Below are 17,247 nucleotides of genomic sequence, written 5' to 3'. Positions count from 1 at the left end.
TATTTCTATTTCCCTATTTTAGGTTGCTTTCCATTCCTATACTGTGATTGGTGTATAGTGCTATCTATTCTTGTTTCATATTCTGCAATATTTAAATTTAATTTGGCATAGTCCTATTCACCCCCCTCTAGGACATATAGCTTGGCCATTTCAACACCGTTGAGCCATCTTTTCTATTTGGAAGGTACGTATTGTAGTTGAGTTGAAATTCCTAATAGATCGAGATCTTCCCAAGATCCATGGGATTATTAATTTATCCCTCCGAGATCTCTGGAGGGAACTTCGAGTCATTTTTCAGATAAGGTTGAACGTCAATTGGAAGCCAGTAAACTCGTCCGACCTATAGGTAAGGTCGGACGATAAAGGTAATGGCACCGATCTATCATAAGGTCAGCATCATTCTGATGATCAGACTAACAAAGCATGCTTATTATGTCCTTGTGATCACTAACTTTAATAGCCCTTAGCTTCTTCGTGGAGCCTGATAGCTCTACTAAACTATTCCTCAGGGAAGTCCGTTGAAGGTCGTACTGACCTTAGTCATCCGTCGGATGGTAGGTTCTTTCTCTCATTCTCTCTCTTTCTCTTTCACTTTATCTTTCTCTTTCTCACCCTCTCTCTTTCTTCATTAGGCATTATGAAATTGGGTGTGTGAGTTAAGAAGGGAAGCACACCCCTTTTATAGAAAAGTCGGCATGTGAGAGGGGGTGTGTTTCACATCCCACTTGGATTGGGTTTCTCCATTTGTCATTTTCTAGCTATCTTTCTTTAAATCTAATTCATCCAATTTGTCTGGGTCGTCAAAGATATATGATTTTCTTGGTGATCTGAAATTTTGATTGGCCTATCTTGAAAATTCTACTAACGGCTGCCAGAATGAACTTGATCTTAATTAACGGTCTACACTTAATGATAATGGCCCAATTTTGGGATAAATGTGTAGGCAGGATAGGCAAACAGTTGAAAAAAATTTGGTGGTTGATCGATGGTGAAAAAATGCCTAAATATAAAATTTCACATTTTACACCAAAAGGAGGGAATCTCCATTTTAGGCAGTCATCATTCAATGGTATAGGATCATAGATTGGGGTCTAAATTTTGGAAGATATCGTAGTTATATAAGGTCTAAGTGTGGTCCAAATTTAAGCTGCGATTGATAGTGTAAAATGGGTCAATCAGAAGCTCCAGATTTAGAAAGATTTGGTAAGTCTAAAACAAATAACTTCGCGCATAAGGAAAAAGCCTACCAAGGTGGGTTTTCATATTTCACAATTGGTGTATATCATGGAAAATTCAAGTCATTCATATGAAGGGAAATATCATACTATGACTATTTACGAGCTTTCTTTACTTGATGGACACCAAAATCAATGGTTAATGGGCTGATTTGTTAATTGGGCTACTTTTACAATGATATAAGGGTTGAAATTCGACGTGTATGGTTAATTTCTAATAAATATGCATGGTATAAAATATTTCTTGAAATTGAACATGGGAACCATGTGATCTATTATTCAAGGGAATAGGTTAATGGCATTAGGTATTTACGATTTTTTCATCTTTTATTTCTCCAACTTCCACCGTCCAATGTCGGACTACACTATCCAAATGTATTGAAATTTCACAAACAATCTTTATTTTTCATTCGCTTTCCATCGCTCAATTGTGGGCCTTAATTTCTCATAGATGTCCAAGATGCCTTTTTAATAGGCTATACCATCCCGATGTCTAAATCAACTGTTGAGGGTCAAATATTGCATATTAGACCCCAGTTATTACCTGCTTTTACGAACATGATACTGTTTAATGCCTTATTTTAATCGTGTTTGTGGTGCAAGGTGAATTCACAAGTGAAGGACAAAAAGGATGCTTAAAGCATGGATTTAACACCCTGATGACATCTAAGGCAAGGGACAGACACCAGGAGACCAAGATTGATGAATTTATACGCCAGAGATCTGAGGAAATCAAGCCATTCACATTAAAGAGGGCCTCAAAGACGTCCAGAATACAAGATTATAAGGTTTCCACCATCCATTTGGCTCGAAACTTCATGAATGGCCTGAGGGCCATAAATTAACCATACCTGTCAAATTTGAGCCATCAGATCCCTGTAGAAGTGGTCCAACGGAGAGATTAGCCACCAAATTCCTGATTTGGAGCCCGCCTGATCTTTGGATGTGCTTTAACTTTGGTCTCAACCCCTTAAATTTGATGATACAGCAGATGGACGGTGCATATTTCTCATAAACATTGGAACGAGACTCCACTGACAACACCAGTGCACTGTGCACAATGCACTCCACATGCACGGGACCACCTTATTTGGTCAGAGTCGGTTTGACCGACTTCCTTTAAACAGAGAAATGATTCTCTGTTTTCTCATTTCGCAGGGCCATCCGCAGATGTTGTAGATGGCCCACCATCTCAGTCCATATGAATGATCTAGACTGTTCATTAGAATCCCAAGGTTCTTCTTACCATCGCTTAGGTGGCGGTATTTCAAATGACAGCAGATATCAGTTTTTAACCATTCAAACGCAGGATAGGCGGCGGAAGTAAAAAATCAGCGGAAGGTGTCAACAATAATCCAAAACCATCCATTCCTGACTAGTTTTCTGAGTTGAATCTAATGAATGGGGTGGATTTCCTTGAAAATACTACTGCGGGGCCCACCGATCATGTCAGTGCAGCCTCTTGCGTAAGCCTATTCACCCCCCCCCCCCCCCTCTAGGTCATATAGGTTGGCCATTTCAAGTGGTATCAAAGCCTAATAACTCGCTCTTATTGTTTTTTATTTGGATTTAATTCTTGAGCTAACGATCTAAGCTATATATAAGATGTCCAATTTTGATAGCCTGTCAGTCACTAAGCCTCCACCCTTTGATGGCTCCAACTATGCCTATTGGAAAGCCAGGATGAGGATCTTCCTCAAATCCATGGATGAAAGTGTGTGGCTATCCACAGTAAATGAATGGACCCCTCCTACCATTAAAGTAACCGGGATTGATGGTTCAAAATCTATGAAAATTACACCGTATTTCTCTTGGACCACACTTCAAAAAACTGAGTAGTACAAATGTTAAAGCACTAAATGTAATTACTTGTGCACTATCACCGGATGAACTCAAAAGAATTATATCCTGTGATTCTGCAAAACATGCTTGGGATATATTGGAAATGACACACGAGGGTACTTCAATTGTCAAGAAATCTAAGATACAAATCCTCACAACTAAATTTGAGGAAATACGTATGGAAGAAAATGAAATGTTCATGGACTTCTATACTAGATTAAATGACATTGTAAACTTTATGTGGGGTCCAGGCGATAAAATTCTTGAAAGCAAGATATGTGCTAAAATACTACGCTCACTTCCTGAACGGTTCAATTCTAAAATAACCGCAATCCAGGAACTTCGTGATACGGACAATATGAGGGTTGATGAATTAGTTGGCTCATTATAGAATTATGAGTTAACCTTTAAAGCTCCAAAAGGTAAATCTATTGCTTTAAAAACTTTTAAAAATGGTTTTCATGAAAATGATTTAACTCTGATATAGAAAACTCTGAGGATGATATGACTCTTTTGGTAAAGAGATTTTATAAAATTTTTAAAAGTAAAAAGATGGTTGATTTTCAAAAAGCATTTGATAAAAAGAATCCTAAACCTAAAACTAGAAAATCTTTAAAAGACAGTCAATGTTACAACTGCCATGAGTATGGGCATTTGGCTAACAAATGTCCTAATAAGGGCAAGTCAAAAAAGAAAAGTATGATGACTACTTGGGATGAGTCCTCTGATTATGAAGTCTCTTCTGAATCAGAAGATTCTGAAACTGAGTCAGGGTGTGATGTTAAGGCCCTTATGACTCTAGCCAAATTCACTTTTTTAGATAATGATGACTCGACTAATGAAGAAAATCTGAATAGTGAATATGAAAATGAAGATGATGTTCAAGATGCTTACAATGCCCTATATAAGGAAAGTTGTAAAATTGCTGTGAAATTGAAACTTCAAAAAGAGAAGTTTTCTAAACTCAAAGAAATTTATGAATCTCTTCATTTAGAAAAGTGCCATATTTCAGACTGTTTTGAAAAGACAAAATGCGATTTAGATTTTAAAACCTCCCAGTTTGAAAATCTTAAATCTAAAAATGAAAAACTAAAACATGAAGTCTCTTCTCTCTTAAGTTTAAAGGAAACCTGAAAATATGCCCAAGGTGATCCTAAATTAGAAAAACTCTTATCTGGATCAAGAAAATGTGGTGATCGATCCGGTCTGGGCTATGACAAGAGTGTTCCTCCTAAACCGAAGAATACCTCTCCCACGTTTGTAAAGGGAGAGATCTTAAACTCAAAAGGGAAAGATCAAATGTTTTCTAAAAACTTTAAATCTCTTCAAAAACCTAAAAGACATATCAACTATAAAAAGCAAAACTAAAGTCCTTTTGGCAGAAAAGATAGTTGATTTACTTGAGGAGCTTCTAAAGTCTAACTCACTAGGTGATACTATTAACTCTTATAATCGAAAGAAGACCTACGATCCGCCTACACCCAAAATGGTTATGAAATGGGTTCCAAAGGTCACTTGCTTGGTTGCCCACGCCACTTTTAAAGCAACAAGCCATTCTAATTGGTACCTAGATAATGGATGTTCCAGGCATATGATAGGCGACAAGGCTTTATTCATCGATCTTAAAGACATGACTGACGGTTCAGTCGCTTTTGGAGATGGCAGCAACTGCAAGATTATGGGCCAAGGTACGGTTCAACTCTATAACCTTCCTCTGATTAAAAATGTGTTGTATGTTGAAGGATTGAAACATAATCTTCTACGCATATCTCAGATTTGTGATAATAACCATAGTGTACAGTTTTCTAATCAAAGCTGTGAGATTCTAAACAACAAGGGTTCAGTAATACTAACTGGACATAGAACGTCTGAAAAATGCTATATTGTTAGCGAATCCAACTCATCTAATCAATCATGTTATATGGTCCAAACAGATGAGACTGATTTGTGGCACAAACGTCTTGGACATGTACACTACCGAAATTTACATAGATTGAGCAAATGAGAACTTATAAGAGGTGTACCCAAACTACAAAAATTAGATAAAATATGTGGTGAATGCCAGATTGGCAAACAAACAAGGAACTCACATAAAAAGGTGAATTCCAATGCCACATCAAGACTACTTGAGCTTCTCCACATGGATCTAGTAGGACCTACCAGGACGAAAAGTTGAGATGGCAAAAGATATATTTTAGTAATAGTAGATGACTTTACCAGATATACATGGGTTGTCTTCTTAAGGGACAAATCAGAAACCCTTGAAGAAGTAAAAAAAGGTTCTCAAAAGGATTCAAACTGAAAAAAGTTCTCAAGTCAGTAAGATTCGCAGTGATCATGGATCTGAATTTGAGAATAGTGGTTTTGAGAAGTTCTGTAGCGACCATGGAATATTACATGAATTCTCAGCGCCCAAAACTACACAATAAAATGGTATAGTTGAAAGGAAAAATAGAGTGCTTCAAGAAATGGCTAATGTCATGTTGAATAGTATGAAGCTCTCTAAGAATCTTTGGGCTGAAGCAGTCAATACAACTTGCTATATTATTATCTGAGTTTACACTAGTAAAGGTAATAATAAAATGGCTTACGAAATGTGGTTCGATTAAAAGCTTACTGTTAAATACTTTCGAGTTTTTTGGCAGCAAGTGCTATATTTTATGAGATTGTGAAAATCTGAGAAAGTTTGATACGAAGAGTGATAAAGGGATCTTTTTAGGATACTCTTTAAACAGTCGAGCTTATAGGGTTCTGAACAAAAGGACCGGTGTGATTCAAGAATCCATCAATGTAGTCATTGATGATCACTTAAACACACTAGTCTCAAATTCAGATAATGATGAAGTACTAGTAATTGATAAATCTGATATTTCATCTAATCAGACTGATTCTGAACTGAGGACTGTTAAAGATCATCCAACCAAACAGATTCTTGAAAACCCTCTCACTAGTATTCATACTTATAGACAACTTGAGGATATATGCAATTACGTATGTTTTACATCGCAGATAGAACCATCTAACGTAAAAGAAGCTCTTGCTGATGAAAACTAGATTATTGCGATGCAAGAAGAACTTAACCAATTTGTGAGAAATGATGTTTGGTATCTCGTACCTAGACCTAAAGATAAACACATCGTTGGAACCAAATGGATTTTCAAAAATAAGTCTGACGAACTTGGGAACATAATTAGAAACAAGGCTATACTAGTGGTACAAGGTTACACTCAAATTGAAGGTATTGACTATGATGAAACCTTTGCACTAGTAGCATGTCTTGAATCAATCAGACTCTTTATATCCATTGCATGTTTTAGAAAGTTTAAGATTTACTAAATGGATGTGAAAAGTGCATTCTTAAATGGCGATCTGCATGAGAAAGTTTATGTTGAACAACCAATGGGTTTTGAAGACCTCAAAAATGCTGATCATGTGTATCGTCTTAAAAAGGCTCTTTACGGTTTAAAACAAGCTCCTAGGGCATGGTACGAGAAACTAACAAAGTTTCTATTAAGCCATAATTTTCAAATGGGATGTGTTGATAAAACTCTGTTTATTAAAAAACATAAGGATCACATCTTATTAGTATAAATCTATGTTGATGATATCATTTATGGATCTACCTGTACTGATATGACTATTGAGTTTGTAGATTTGATGAAATCTCAGTTTGAAATGAGCTTGGTTGGGGAATTAAATTATTTCCTTGGGTTGCAAGTAAAATAAAAACTTGATAGAATGTTCATTTCTCAATCTAAATATGCTATGAACTTGATTAAGAGATTGGATTTAAGAATGGTAAGAACTTTGATACTCCTATAAGTACAACCTTGAAACTCTCAAAAGATTCTGTAGGTAAAAATATGGATCCGAAATTATATCAGAGTATGATTGGTAGTCTATTGTATTTAACTGTTAGCAGACCCGATATCACTCTAAGTGTTGGTATTTACATTAGATAACAGTCTGAACCTAAAGACTCACACTTGACTGTTGTCAAGCAGATTATACGATATGTCGCGAGTACTATTAATCTCGATCTCTGGTATCCTCATGAGACTAGTGTTCAATTAGCTGGGTACTCGGATGTTAACTGGGGTGGTAATCTTGATGTTCAAAAATCAACCAGTAGTGGTTGTTTTTATATCAAAAACTGTTTAGTTTGTTGGTTTAGCAAGAAACAAAGTTCTATATCACTTTCAACAGCTGAAGCTAAATATATCGCAGCTAGTAATGCGTGTACACAGCTTGTTTGGATAAAACGTATGCTAAGTGATTATGGAATTAAACAGGATTCTATGTTATTATATTGTGATAATTTTAGTGCCATAAATCTTTCAAAAAATCCAATTCAGCATTCTCATACTAAGCACATTGATATTAGATTTCATTATATTTGAGAATTAGTTGAAGAAAAGGTTATATCTTTGGAATATATCCCTACCGAGAATCAACATGCTGATATTTTCACTAAATCGCTCGACAAAAGCAGGTTTAACAAAATGAAATTTGATCTCGGCATGTGCATTTTAAAATGATTAATTATGCCTATTTGTATCATAGTGTATATATTTGTTAGTTTAGTTTTCAAATCTTGAAAAATATGCAAAAATCAGATTTTTTGGCCTATACTCGACCAGTCGTGAGTATCCACGACCAGTCGTGCTACGACCGGTTGTGTATATCCACGACCAGTCGTGAATCACCTGGATTCACTTAAAATTTGGGGGAAATCATCTTGTTCTTCATTTCAACTTCTCTCTGTAACGAACCGACACACGACTATCGAACCCATCTTTCAAAATCTTCAAGGTTAGTGCTCCATTTGCATTTTGCTTATATATTTGTGTCTAAATTGCTTCCATTTCTCTCTTGGAGTTGTCTATTTCGAATTTAGTTGAGATTTAGAATTTTTCTTTTGAAAAATCTGATTTGAGAAAACCTTTTTTTTCAATCATTTGCAACTCTTTATATTCTTGAAATCTTTGTTGCATATGGCTTCTAAAGGAAGAAAATCAATGTCCCGTGGTCCATCTTCTTCTTCAAGATCGGCCCCTATTACTAAGCGTCATCTTAGGGCTCCTGAGGACGATCCATCTTATGTTTAGGACATCAAATTGCGTAATGTTATTGTTGAGCATCCAGTTGATATTAATCATGTTGCTCCTTTTGATATTTTTCCTATGCTCTAATATATAGGTTGGAATAACTTATTGCTTTGGGGTGGACCAGTATACCGGTCCATTGCCCAATCCATGTTTGCATGCATATGTGCTTTCTCATTGAAAAATTTAACTTTTTCTATCTCCACAAGAGAAGGGCCATTTAAAGTTGATCGTCATTTGATTTCAACCCTTATGGATATTCCAGTGAATGATGAGGGTATTCCCATCCATACTTTATCTGATAAACCCTCTGTCGCTGAAAAACGTATGCTGACTAAGGACTTATACAATTTGGATGTACAATGGATGCATAAAGGGAATGCGCTTCTTTCAAAGTATTTGTTACCCAAATACAGAGTTCTTCACAAAATCTTTGTGTCTAATTTATATCATCGGTCGGGTAATAAATTTGAATTGACATCCTTCATGGTTCGTATTCTTCATTCTGTTGTTAGTGGTGTTAACATTTGTTTACCATCCTTGATTTGTCACTTCATCATTCACCTTCGACTCCATCCTGGTCACAGTGACATTCCATTTGGATATTTGATGGCCATGTTGGCTACACATATGTCAGTCAACATGCCGGTTGGAGAGGCCCCTATCCATCATCTGATATTTAACAATTTCAATATCAATAAGATGAAGCTGGATTTCCTTCCTGGCCAAAGTGATGGTGTTGGCTGTGCTAAAGCTGAACATGAGGAAGAAGCTGGTGATCTTCCTCCTGATGATATTAACAAGGATGATATTTTTGAAGAACTTGAGTTCGATTCTACAAATGATCCAGATTATGAGCTTTCTTCATTTGATGCACGTCTAAGTGCATTGGAAGATAAAGTTGAGAATTTAAATGTTAAGATGGAAAACATGTCTTTTGCCCATGATTTACAGTTCAAATATATGCGCAAATATCTTAGGCGCTTGAACAAAGGAATGCATCAACTTGAACCTTCCATTCCTGCTCCTTCATCTGGGTCAGATTAGTATTTTTAAGTTTACTGGTCTGTAATAACTTTATTACTCCTAACTAGTTTTTGAGTTTGTCACTCTCTTTAACATAGCTTAGTCTATGAATTATGTGTGTTGCTTATGTTATGTTCTCATATCTTAACTAGTTACCTATCATATTCCTCATTGATTATTTCTCCTCAGCTATCTATTTTATGCTTCCTTTGTCCTATTGTGACAAAAAGGGGGAGTATGGATATGTATATAGATATGGTTGTTGTCATGAGGAGGGAGATTGTATTGTATGGTGTTTTATGAGTATGTTACTTAGGGGGAGTATGTGCAGAGGTGTGCAGAGGTGGATTGAATATTGATTAATATTGATTTACAAGTCTGTAGGATGCCGGTTGATAACAACTGGTGCATGATTCTTTAATCAGATATAACACTGGTGCATGATTTTTTACTCAGATATTCTATGTTATGTAACATATCTTGAAAGTGTGTTTTGTCACTAATTTGACAAAGGGGGAGATTGTAAATGCCATAGTTTATAGCCCTTTGTGGTTGTCAAATTTGTGGTCCCAAAGACACTATTATGAAGCTTGCATCTATGAAGAACAATGCTCTACTCAAGATCTTAAGAAGCTTTCAAGTTCAATCTCAAGATCTCAAAAAGCTCTCAAGTTTAAACGACAACAAGACTTCAAGCTCCATTACTTTCAAAGGTCACTCGTCTCTCAAGTTTCAATGTCCTTACTTCACTATTGAGGTATGACTGACCTTAGGTTGACCTTTAGAGTAGGCCATTTTGGATACATAATTCATATATTTTATATAAGTGAGTTTGGTCTGTTCTAAGACTAGTCCTCGACTTTGTTCGACTAGTCCTAACACTGCTTCGACCTGTCTAAACATTTCCTAGATCAGTCGTAAGTTTGTTATAAAAATCAAAAAATTTTTGTTAGGCTTTGACTAGTCCTGGCGACTGTTCGACCAGTCGTAGGAACAGTGTCGACTGCATCTTTGACCAGTCGTAGACCTATGACTCAAAGAATAGTGTTGAAATTCGGCCACCTACGACCAGTCGAAGGGATCTTATGACCAGTCGAAGGAGACCTACGACCAGTTGTGAAACTGCCAAATCTTATTGCGCTCGAATTTTCAAATATCTGTTGGTTCTACGACCAGTCGTAGAGGTCCTTAGACCAGTCGAAGGCATGATTTTCTCATCTATAAATAAAGCACGAATCTCAGAATAAATTAAGAAATTCAAGTTAATTTAATTCGATCTTCTGAGAGATAAGTCGATGCTCCATTTAAGCTAAGTGCGCATATTTAATATTCTCTTTCTTTAGCTTTGTTAATTGATTTTGTTTCTTGCATTCCAATCTAATCTGAAAAGAGGAATTGTTGTTTTCTATTTTCTAGAATCAAAATCAATTAGAGCTAGCCCTTTTGTTTTAATTTAAAATCTATTAGAACCTAGAAGCATTATAAAGTGAGTATTGAACATTGAACTTTGACATTCAAATCTCTACTCTGACTTGGTTCTTCTGGGCTATTACAATGAAGGAAAAAATCAGGTATTTTATAATTTTTGTAATTTACATTTTTTGGTTTTATTTGAGGTTAAGCCAAAAAAATCTCAAAGTTGTTGGTTATCTGAGGAGAGCCAGAAAACTCAGAAGTGAGGGTTTTTGAATTGTGTAAGCCCTTTTAAAAGACATAATTGTGAAGGTTTTGGGTGAACCTGTGAAAACCTATTTGATAGTGAATGCTAATATCCCCTGTGTGAGGATATTAGGAGTGGAGTAGCATTCCATGTGGCTATTGTTTAAAAGTTGGTGAACACACAGGCGAACCATTATAATTCTTTGTGTTGTGGATGTGTCAGTTATATTTCCTATCTTTTATCATTCAGAATTGTGGAATGTATGTGTGGATGTGAATGTTGTAAATTTTACATTTTAAGCACAGTGGGGAATGTTGTAATAATTTAGATTTACATTTCAGCATTATATTTTTGCTATCTCTTTATTACGTTGAGCTTCAGTTTCTCTATTTGTTCTAGAAATAAGGTTGTCCTTAGAACAATTTTTGTTTCTATTTTTCTATTTTAGGTTGCTTTCCATTCCTATACTGTGATTGGTGTATAGTGCTATTTATTCTTGTTTCATATTCTGCAGTATTTAAATTTAATTTAGCATAGTCCTATTCACCCCCCGTCTAGGACATATAGCTTGGCCATTTCAACACCGTCGAGCCATCTTTTCTATTTGGAAGGTACGTATTGTAGTTGAGTTGAAATTCCTAATAGATCGAGATCTTCCCAAGATCCATGGGATTATTAATTTATCCCTCCAAGATCTCCGGAGGGAACTTCAGGCCATTTTTTTAGATAAGGTTAAACGTCAATTGGAAGCCAACAAACTCGTCCGACCTATAGGTAAGGTCGGATGATAAAGGTAATGGCGTCGAGCTATCATAAGGTCGGCATCATTCTGATGATTAGACTAACAAAGCATGCTTATTATGTCATTGTGATCACTAACTTCAGTAGCCCTTAGCTCCTTCGCGGAGCCTGATAGCTCTACTAAACTATTCCTCGGGGAAGTTCGTTGAAGGTCGTGCTGACCTTAGTCATCCATTGGATGTTAGGTTCTTGCCTCTCCATTAGCCTATTGGGTCGTGCTGGTTGCAAGTCCGACCTCCTCTTGTGGATCAGCCCAATTTTTGCATAACAATGGTAAATCAATCAATTGCATGAAAAATCACAGTAATATGAAAGTATGCAAAAATAAGATAAATTATATCAACTCAAATTAGTGTAAGCTTAAGGAATCCCTTAGCTTAAACTTAGATCTAAACCCTAGGTAGATCTCAATGTAGGAAAGTTATTACATGAACCACAACATCGCTTAGGCAAGAGGGAGACACCATCCGTGTGAGGAAGGAAGAGGATAATGACGTCTAGGCTTTCTCTTTCTCTTTCTCTCATCCCCTCTCTTTCTCTTCCACTTTCTCTTTCTCTTTCTCACCCTCTCTCTTTCTTCATTAGGAATTATGAAATTGGGTGTGTGAGTTGAGAAGGGAAGCACACCCCCTTTATAAAAAAAAGTCGACATGTGAGAGGGGGTGTGTTTCACATCCCACTTGGATTGGGTTTCTCCATTTGTCATTTTCTAGCTATCTTTCTTTAAATCTAATTCATCCAGTTTGTTGGGGTCGTCAAAGATATATGATTTTCTTGGTGATCTGGAATTTTGATTGGCTTATCTTGAAAATTCTCATGATGGGTGCCAGAACGAACTTGATCTTAATTAACGGTCCACACTTAATGATAATGGCTCAATTTTGGGATAAATGTGTCGGTAGGATAGGCAAATGGTTAGACAAAAGTTGGTGGTTAATCGATGGTGAAAAAATGCCTAAATATAAAATTTCACATTTTACACCAATAGGAGGGAATCTCCATTTTAGGCGGTCATCATTCAATGGTATAGGATCATAGACCAGGGTCTAAATTTTGGAAGATATCATAGTTATATAAGGTGAAAGTGTGGTCCAAATTTAAGTTGCAATTGACGGTGTAAAGTGGGTCAATCGGAAGCTCCAGATTTAGAAAGATTTGGTAAGTCTAAAACAGATAACTTCGTGCATAAGGAAAAAGCCTACCAAGGTGGGTTTTCATATTTCACAATTGGTGTATATCATGGAAAATTCAAGTCATTCATATGAAGGGAAATATCATACTACGACTATTTACGAGCTTTCTTTACTTGATGGACACCAAAATCAATGGTTAATGGGCTGATTTGTTAATTGGGCTACTTTTATAATGATATAAAAGCTGAAATTCGACGTGTACGGTTAATTTATGATAAATATGCATGGTATAAAATTTTACCAGAAATTGAATGTAGGAACAATGTGATCTAGAATTCAAGGGAATAGGTTAATGGCATTAGGTATTTACGAATTTTCCATCTTTTACTTCTCCAACTTCCACCGTCCATAACGTCGGACTACACTATCCAAATGTATTGAAATTTCACAGAAAATCTTTATTTTTCATTTGCTTTTCATCGCTCAATTGTGGGCCTTAATTTCTCATAGATGTCCAAGATGCCTTTTTAATAGGCTATACTATCCTGATGTCTAAATCAACTGTTGAGGGTCGAATATTGCATATTAGACCCCAGTTATTACCTGCTTTTACGAACATGATAGTATTTAATGCCCTATTTTAATCGTGCTTGTGGTGCAAGGTGAATTCACAAGTGTACGACTGAAAGGATGCTTAAAGCATGGATTTAACACTCTAATGGCACCAAAGACAAGGGACAGACCCCAGGGGACCAAGATTGATGAATTTACATGCCAGAGATTTGAGGAAATCAAGCCATTCACATTAAAGAGGGCCTGAAAGATGTCAAGAATATAAGATTATAAGGTTTCCACCATCCATTTGGCTCAAAACTTCATGAATGGCCTGAGGACCATAAATTAACTGTACCTATCAAATTTGAGCCATCAAATCCCTGTAGAAGTGGTGAACGGATAGATTAGCCACCAAATTCCTGATTTGGGGCCCGCCTGATCTTTGGATGTGCTTTAACTTTGGTCTTAACCCCTTAAATTTGATGATACAGTAGATGGACGATGCATATTTCTCATAAACATTGGAACGAGACTCCACTGACAACACTAGTGCACTATGCACAATGCACTCCACGTGCACGGGACCACCTTGTTTGGTCAGAGTCGGTTTGACCGACTTCCTTTAAACAAAGAAATGATTCTTTGTTTTCTCATTTCGTAGGGCCATCCGCGGATGGTGTAGATGGCCCACCATCTCGGTCCATATGAATGATCTAGACCGTTCATTAGAATCCCAAGGTTCTTACCATTGCCTAGGTGGCGGTATTTCCAATGACAACAGATATTGGTTTTTAACCATTCAAACGCAGGATAGATGGCGAAAGCATAACATCAGCGGACTGTGTCAACAACAATCCAAAACCATTCATTCCTGACTAGTTTTCCAAGCTGAATCTAATGAATGGGGTGGATTTCCCTGAAAAGACTACTGCGGGGCCCACCGATCACGTCAGCGCAGCCTCGTGCGTAAGCCTACGCACGTCCATGAAAAATCAGATGTTCTGGAATCCTATGGGCCACTATCTTTGATCATATGGATGATCCAAACCGTCCATCATGTAGCTCGTTAAAAAAATGCCCCAAGGGACGTTGTTTCTTTCGAAAGAAAGTAAGGGAATTGGGTGTGCAACACCATTTTCTCGGTGCGAAAGTCCTTCCACACGTTGTTACGCAGCCAAGCTGACTTTCATTGATTGACAGATTGCATAAGTTTCGCACCGACCCCTCTCCACCGACCTCCCTACCTATAAAAGAACGAGAACAGAGAGAGAGTGGGGCATTCAACCTAGAGCTGGAATGTGGAGCAACTTTCTTAATTGAGTTTTTTCTTCCTTTTGTCTTATGTTTTTTTTAGCTTAATCATGTTTAGGTCAAGCTAAACTTCTTAGCTAGGGCTGAGATGAAGCCCCTAATTTGAATGATTCTTGTTATTTGTTGATTTCATCTGGATTTGATTGATTTATTTATTTCTCTATTATGCTTAAATGAAAACTCCATACTTCTCCAATCTATGAGCTTAACCAAAGTCTAAAAGTGGATGTTGTTTGGAATCATATTCTAGGTGTGCTTGTGTCTGACCATGAATAGGTTTTCCTATAGAGAGAGAAATAGGAATTTACATCAATTCATGCCTGACCATGGATGGAAAGATGTGATCCTTGTACTTCAAGGGAATTATACATTCTGTGTGCCTGACCAAGGATGCAGATTGTGCTTTATTTATTGAATGTATATCAATCTGAATTAGGGTGAATTAACAAGTAAAAAAAGGGTTAGGATAATTATGGGTGGATTCAAAAGTCCTAGTGCTCTCCTTGAGTGAATTTTCATTATTGCTCTCAGTTATTTTTCCTTGATTTTTGTTAGTTTACTTAATAACTAGCTAAACTATTTGTTGGATTAGTTAAGAAGAATGATAAAATTCAAATTGAGACAACCAGTCCTCGTGGGAACGATCTCATAATACGTACAGTGTCTACACCTGATTTGTATACTTGCGAGTTTAAAATCAATTTAAATCAGGTTGGTTTAAATAAAACATCAAGTTTTTGGCGCCGTTGCTGGGGACTGTTTCGTTCCAATTGGATTTAGGATTTTCTCTTATCATAATTCATAGCCCTAGGATTTTTCTCGCATCATTTCATAAATTTTAGGAAACTTAACTTATTTTTGCTTTTATTTTCTTCAGGAATTGAGGAAGGAAGCTAAAAAAGAAAAAATTGTCTTTAAAGTGAAGGAGGAGCTCCCAAATTCTTCGAAAATCAATCATCTCCTTTTTCGGGTTCTTTCTTCCAAATCTTGTTTGCATAGTTTCATCTTGTTTTTAGGAATTCATAATTTTTAGCTCTAGTTTTATTTTTCTTAGGTTGCACTTAGTTTAGATTTCTTTCCTACATTACAATAACTCAGTTTATGCTAGGACGTAGATCTCTGAACATAGAATTAGCACCTTTTGATCCTAAAATAGAAAGAACATTTCGTAGAAGAACAGTCTATTTAAAATGGCGGATGAGAATGGAATTAAAGCTCTTAGAGATTATTGAACTCCTGTCCAATTTAATGCACCTTCATGCATACTGTTGCCAGCCACCACGGCAACACACTTTGAACTTAAACTTAGGGTCATACAATTGTTTCCCTCCTTCTATGGTTTAGATAAGGAGGATCCATATCATCATGTGAAAGAATTCCTAGACATTTGCTCTACCTTTAGGTTCCAAAACTTTTCAGATGATTCGATCCGTTTACACCTTTTTCCTTTTTCTTTGAAGGATAAGGCAAAAGCATGGTTGAATTCTCTAGGAGTTGGGTCTATCACTACATAGGACCAACTGTCTAAGAAGTTCTTAAACAAGTTCTTCCCCGTTCATAAAACTAATGCTCTCCGTAGAGAAATTACTAATTTCACATAAAAAGAGTGTGAGCACTTTCATGAATGTTGGGAAAGATGGAAGGACTTGCTTCTTAAATGTCCACACCATGATTTTGAGAAGTGGCAACAGGTTCAATATTCTATGACAGTTTGACACCCCAAAATCGTCGCATGGTTGATGCCACCAGTGGAGGGTCATTCATGACCAAAAGTGATGTTGAAGCTTGGAATTTCTTTGAAACCTTGTGTGAAAACTCCCAGCAATGGGACTATTCAAATAGAGGTGAAAGAAGTCCCCAACCATAGAAGAAAGGTGGTATATATGAGATAGGAGTCACGTCAGATCTTTATGCCAAGATTGATAGCCTAACAAAGAAAGTTGATGCTTTGATGTTAAATAATGGACCTCCAAACACAACTCAAATCGAGTCATGTGCCATATGTTCCAGTCCCGCCCATCCTACGCAATCTTCTTCATCTAGTGCAGCATTTCCAGAATTTCTCTTTAAACAAGTGCACGCTATGAACACTTTTCAGAGAACTGGGAATGAACCTTACTCAGACACCTACAACCCAGGGTGGGCTAGACATCCAAATTTTTCTTGGGTAAAAGGACCACAACAAGGAGGACCATCTGTAAATCCTCCTATGCAACCTTACCCCCAAGTTGGCAATCAACAACTTCAACAGTTTCCGCAATATCAACAACTTCCTTCAAAATCAAGGAAACCATCTCTTGAAGATACACTTAATCTTTTTATGCAAAGTTCTCTTCAATTTCAAAAAGACACCCAACAAACTATACAAGCTAACCAGTAAAGCTTACATGCAAATGCACAAGCCATTGCCAAGCTAGAAATACAGTTGGGTCAACTTGCCGCCACATTGAGTGAGAGAGAGAAGGGTAAATTCCCTAGCCAACCTATGGCAAATCCAAAGGGACGGTATGAGATTGTCTCTAATTCAAACCAAGAACAATATCATGAGCAAGCCAAATCAATCATTACCCTTAGCTCCA

At 36.8% G+C, this 17,247-nt stretch overlaps 1 non-coding gene across 1 annotated transcript; it reads right to left on the bottom strand.

Annotated features, from left to right (window-relative positions):
* Positions 1-16,236: 16,236 nt before the first annotated feature.
* Positions 16,237-16,343, bottom strand: LOC131247598 (small nucleolar RNA R71). Its single transcript, XR_009171875.1, has one exon. It is a non-coding gene; the product is annotated as a small nucleolar RNA R71 (small nucleolar RNA).
* Positions 16,344-17,247: the final 904 nt, after the last annotated feature.

The sequence above is a fragment of the Magnolia sinica genome, chromosome 5, assembly GCF_029962835.1.
Source record: "Magnolia sinica isolate HGM2019 chromosome 5, MsV1, whole genome shotgun sequence".
Classification (NCBI taxonomy): domain Eukaryota; kingdom Viridiplantae; phylum Streptophyta; class Magnoliopsida; order Magnoliales; family Magnoliaceae; genus Magnolia; species Magnolia sinica.
Note: the sequence above shows the minus strand (reverse complement) of the source record. Positions and strands in the feature narration are given on the sequence as shown.